General features: G+C 41.8%; 1 protein-coding gene across 3 annotated transcripts in view; it reads right to left on the minus strand.

Moving 5' to 3' along the window:
• Nucleotides 1-2,108, minus strand: part of c2h18orf21 (chromosome 2 C18orf21 homolog) — an 84,635-nt gene extending 82,527 nt beyond the window's left edge. The window contains exons 1-2 of one of the 3 annotated variants that reach the window (XM_068057935.1): nt 1,882-2,108; nt 22-260 (exon numbers count right to left, since the gene is read on the minus strand). The gene's annotated coding sequence lies outside the window, so the exon portion shown is untranslated. Of the gene's footprint in view, nt 1-21; nt 1,277-1,881 lie in introns of those variants that run through there. The other 2 variants (XM_068057925.1, XM_068057916.1) reach the window with 2 other exon arrangements.
• Nucleotides 2,109-6,073: the final 3,965 nt, after the last annotated feature.

Consider the following 6,073-nt stretch of genomic DNA (forward strand, 5'->3'; position numbering starts at 1 on the left):
CAGAATGCCTCAGCTTCATACCTTTATGCTCCCACTTCAATGAATTTTGAGCTCTTCCCCTATTGACTTCGCTTCCACACCCACTTCTTTGGTCAAGAGTCTTCACCTTGCATAGTGGTCTCTTGTCGCGTCTTCAGAATTCTTGTTCCACTTGAACTCCTCTTCTGGTCTCTTACCCTCTCTAGATCTTTTCAGTGGGAACTGCTAGTGTGACACTAACCATCTCAATTTCTCTGCTCCCCTCACGCACTCTGCATATGCTGCATTATTGAGATGAGGAAGAGAATTTTATGAAGGTCTAAAATGCATGTGCAACAAATCTTCAGAGATTTTGGCTACTCCAGGACTTGCATTAATAAATCCCTCCATATATACCTGGATATGTCAGAGGAGACTTGTTTTTGTTACATCTGCTCCATAAAGCAGGTTGCAACAGAGTTTACCATTTTCTGCAAATTGTTCTGCAAGCAGGATATGGGCCAGGAATGTCTTTTCCTGTAGAAGGTCCTGAAGATTACCACAACATGGGTGGTGCAGTGGTTAGCACTGCAGCCTCACAGCTCCAGCGACCCGGGTTCGATTCTGGGTACTGCCTGTGCGGAGTTTGCAAGTTCTCCCTGTGACCGCGTGGGTTTCCACCGGGTGCTCCGGTTTCCTCCCACAGCCAAAGTCTTGCAAGTTGTTAGGTAAATTGGCCATTGTAAATTGCCCCTAGTGTCGGTAGGTGGTAGGAAAATGGTGGGGATGTGGTAGGGAATATGGGATTAATGTAGGATTAGTATAAATGGGTGGTTGTTGGTTGGCACAGACTCGGTGGGCCGAAGGGCCTGTTTCAGTGCTGTATCTCTCTATGACCCTATAACATGGAAGCTTTCATATTACTGTATCTTTCCAAACTACCCCAAGAGACATCTGCAACACCAGACTGTCTGCATTGCCCACACTTATCAAGCAAATGGAAATTTCTATGATTATGAGAGACAACAGCTTCCTCACTCTTCTTCTGGAGAGGAGGTATCAGCTGAACAGGAAACAGTTTTCACCAGGTGACAGGGTTCCCTTGAGTGCAAAGTATCTCACATGGTGTGAATATGCACAGGAGGGTGGTCCATATTAACACCACACTTGCACGAATAATTAGGGTTAGTGCTCAATTAATGGTCAGGCAGTTCCTAACAACAGAAACATAATTCTACATGTTATCCAGGGAGCAGCTTTCATATTATGGAATCTTACAGCACAGAACAAAGCCATTCAGCCAATAGTACCTCTGTCAACTATGTCTAAAGACTATCCAATTGATCTTACTCCCAGCTCTTTCCCAATTGCCCTGCAAATCTTCCCTTTTTAATATACCTCCAATTCCCTTTTGAAAGATACAATTGAATCTGCTTCAATCACCATGTCATGTAATGGATTTCAGATCATAACATCACATTGCATAAAAAAAAAATCTCGTCTCTCCCTTGGTTCTTTTGCCATTTATCTTAAATCTATTTCCTCTCATTATCAACCCTCATCAATGTTTTCTCATCTATTCTATAAAAGCCTATCTTAATATTGAACACTTCTATTAAGTCTCCCTGTAACCTTCTCTGCTGTAAAGAGAAAGATCCTAATATCTTCATTGTGTAACATTCTGTGATGCCTGCATTATTCAAAGGACACAAAAACATTGGCTAGATGGCAAAAATTAGAATACTGCAGATGCTGGAAATCTGAAGTGAAAATAGAAAATTCTACAATTTACAATTCTACAGCTCAGGCAATATCTGTAGAGAAAGACGGCTGTTGGAGTTGTAAGACAGTTAAGAGACACATCTTGCAGCTATGTAGCCTAATTGATATGGCACCTGACTTTAGTGATAATCACGATGTTACCTGAACATTACAAGTTCGGGTTCGGTTGCCATCTTTTGTCCCACTCTGACACCTTCTACAGCAGGGCACCTGAAATGATTGCATTCCCTACTTCAGTTTATCTGTCTCCATTATCATTATCAAAGCAGGTGCACTTTCTACACCAGTTTCCGGAACGGTCTCATTTTTCCTTCGATCAGTATTCCTCTCCACTGTGATAGACAGGGCCCTCGACCAAGTCTGTTCCATTTCTAGAGGACATTTGGATGGGAAACACAAACTGGTGAGTTTATGATGGTGACAGAAAAACAAACCACTTGGTCACAATGACACAGTAGAGACATATAGGAAACACTGCTCACTTTTATGCTGTAAAGTTGGAGGTGCTACTATATGTGGTACATCAAAAGCACAGATGTCAGCTGAACGTAGGAAGGTCATAGACTGAATAAGTGGAGTCAATGACTCACTGCAAATGAGGTGGTTTACTGGTACCATAAGCAAGTTTAAAGGGAGTATGCTTTCTTTAGTGTTTTCTTTTGGTGAGCTATTTGGCAATGCTAAGTTAAATGGCACAGTAAATAGTTAAATGGGAACAGGAAACTGCCGAGAGAAAAAGACTTTCATTTATAAATCAACTTTCATGACATCCCAAAGCACTTTACAGCTAATGAAGTTCTTTTCTGAAGTATAATCACTATTGTGAAAAATGTAGTAGCCAAATGTGTGCACAGCAAGCTCCCACAAACAGCAACATGATAATGACCAGATCATTGTGTTTTTATTAATTTTGATTGAGGGATAAATATTGGCCAAGACTCTGAGGTGAAGTCCCCTGCTCTTCTTCGAAATAGTGTCAAGGGTTCTCTTAACAGGGCCTTGTTTTAATGTCGCAAACGAAAGACAGCACCTCCAACAGTGCAGCTCTCCCTCAGTACTGCACTGGAATGTCAGCCTAGATCGTTGTGCTCAAATCTCTGGGGTTGGATTTGAATCCACAACCTTCTGACTTGGGACGCGAGAGTGCTACTAACCAAGCCACGGCTAACAAAGGGACATTAATAGATTAAGTGAGGGGATAAAACTGTCGCAGATAAGTTCAAATTGAGGAAATGTGAGGTCAGCCACTTTACACCTAAGGAAGATAGATCAGAGTATTTTCTAAATGGCAAGAAGCTTGGAACTGTGGATGAGCAACAACAAAAACTTGCATTTATATAGCACCTTTAATGTAGTAAAGTGTGTCAAGGTACTTCACAGGAGTGTTATCAAACAAAATCTAACTCTAAGCCACAAGAGATATTATAGCTGATGACCAAAAGCTTGGTCAAAGAGGTAGGTTTTAAGGAGCATCGTAAAGAAATGAGACACAATGACGTTTAGGGAAGGAATTCCAGAGCTTAGGGCTGAGGTAACTGAAGACACAGCCACCAATAGTTAGAATTAGAATTAGAATTAGAATTAGAATATTACAGCGCAGTACAGGCCCTTCGGCCCTCGATGTTGCGCCGATCATCTGACCTACACTATTCCATTTTCATCCATATGTCTATCCAATGACCACTTAAATGCCCTTAAAGTTGGCGAGTCTACTACTGTTGCAGGCAGGGCGTTCCACGCCCCTACTACTCTCTGCGTAAAGAAACTACCTCTGACATCTGTCCTATATCTTTCACCCCTCAACTTAAAGCTATGTCCCCTCGTGTTTGCCATCCTCATCCGAGGAAAAAGACTCTCACTATCCATCCTATCTAACCCTCTGATTATCTTGTATGTCTCTATTAAGTCACCTCTCCTCCTCCTTCTCTCTAACGAAAACAACCCCAAGTCTCTCAGCCTTTCCTCGTAAGACCTTCCTTCCATACCAGGCAACATCCTAGTAAATCTCCTCTGCACCCTTTCCAAAGCTTCCACATCCTTCCTATAATGCGGTGACCAGAACTGCACGCAATACTCCAGGTGCGGCCTCACCAGAGTTTTGTACAGCTGCATCATAGTGGTGTAATTAAAATCAAGGATGTGCAAGAGGCCAGAATTGGAGGACAGCAGAAATCTCAGAGGGTTGTAGGGCTGGAGGAAGTTAAGGATGGAGGTGGCGGGCAAGGCCATGGAGGGATTTGAAAACAAAAATGAGAATTTTAAAGTTGAGCCGTTGTCATCCTGGGAGCCAATGTAGGTCAGTGAGCACGGGGGTGATGGGTGAACAGGACTTTGATACGAGCTACGATACAGACAGCAGAGTTCTGGATGAGCTTCAGTTTATCGAAGTTGGAAGATGGGAGGTCAGCCAGCAGAGCAATAGAATAGACTAGTCTAGAGGTAACATTGGTATGGGTGAGGGTTTCAGCAACTAATGAGCTGAGGCAGGGGCAGAGTTGGGCAATGTTACAGAGGTAGAAGGCAACAGTCTTGGTGATGGAATGGATATGTGGTTGGAAGCTCATCATTGTGTCAAATACAACACCAAGGTTCAGCCTCAGACAGTTGCCAGGGAGCAGGACTGGTGATTAGGGAACAGAGTTTGTGGTGGCGATTGAAGACAATGGCAATTTAGTTGCAGAAGATTTCTGCACATCTAGTACTGGATGTCAGACAAGCGGTGTAACAAATCAGAGGCAACGGAAGGGTTTAGAGAGTTGGTGATGAGGTAGAGTTGGGTGTCATTGGCGTTCAAGTGGAAATTGACATTGTATTTTCAGATAATGTTGCCAAGGGGCAGTATGAAGATGAGAAATAGGAGGGGGCCAAGTATAGACCCTTGGGGGACTCCATTGGTCAAGGAGCGGGAGAAGGAAGAGAAGCCATTGCAGGTGACTCTCTGACTACAACTGGATAGGAAGGAATGGAACCAAGTGAGTGCAGTTCCACTCAGCTGGATGACAGAGGAGAGGCATTGGTGGAGGATGGTGTGGTCAACTGTGTCAAAGGCTGCAGAAAGATTGAGAGAGATTTAGGGGTCCAAGTACAGAAATCATTAAAAGTTAGTGGACAGGTACAAAAAAAATGAAAAAGGCTAGTGGAGTACTGGCTTTCATCTCAAGACAGCTGGAATGCAAAATTATAGAAATTATGCTACAGTTATATAAAGCTCTGATTAGACCCCGTTTAGAATACTACATTCAGTTCTAGGAACTACACTTTTGGCTTTGGAGGTGTTGCAGTGCCAATTTGCCAGAATGATGCTGGAACACAAAGGGTTAAGTTATGAAGAAAGTTGCATAGACTAGGCTTGAATTCCCTTGAGTATGTAAGATTAAGGGGTGATCTAATTGAAGTGTTCAAGATGAATAGAGTTAATAGGGTAGATAAACTATTTCCTATTTTCTCTGGTGGGAGTGTCGAGAACAAGGAGCCATAGCCTGAAAATTAGAGCCAAGCCATTTGGATTGATGTTAGCAAGCAATCCTTCACACAAGGGGTAGTGGAAATCCAGAACTCTCCCCTGCCTCATGCCCCCCCAAAAAGCTGTTGACGCTAGGTCAATCAACAGTTTCAAAATGCAGATTAATAGTTTTTTCTTATGAATGGATGTTATGGATTATGGAAACAAGACAGATTGATGGAAATTAGGATATAGATCAGCCATGATCTAACTGAATGGCAAAACAGGCTTGATGGGCTAAATAGCCTACTCCCGATCCTAGCTTCTTGCAAAATTTGGCAGCCTTTGCCAGTAGCCCAGGTCTGCCTGTACTATGGTTCAACACAAACTCATTATTGCCTGACTTGCAAAATCAAAGTTTCATGTCACTATTCAAAATCTGATGAATTAATGAAGCTGCCAATATATTTTCTTGTGTCCAGCTGTTTTAGGAAGTAAAACAAACTAGAAATGGTGTGTTACAAACAGCCATTTAATCAGACAAGAAGTGTTCATGGTGATACAGATTGTAAATTTAATTTTTTTAAATTGAAATCAGGAGTCAATAGTACTTACAGCATTGGCATTAGCAAGAAGATTACATAATAAGGTGTTTGTGAGCAGGTAGCTGTCTAGAACATACTTTGATCATCAATGGTTCATGGACAAGTGGTACAACAAGAACTAAAATATATTTTGACAGAAATTACACTTCATGCATGAAGATTTTTGTTTATTAATTAAGTTATTATTAGTAAATATAGGAAAGCTATATGCTTGGAAATTATGTTTCGAGTAAGTATTTTAAATTTCTAACAAGAATATCTTAGATCTTAGTGCAGTAAAGCTATG

This window comes from Heterodontus francisci, chromosome 2 (genome assembly GCF_036365525.1).
Source record: "Heterodontus francisci isolate sHetFra1 chromosome 2, sHetFra1.hap1, whole genome shotgun sequence".
NCBI classification, from domain to species: domain Eukaryota; kingdom Metazoa; phylum Chordata; class Chondrichthyes; order Heterodontiformes; family Heterodontidae; genus Heterodontus; species Heterodontus francisci.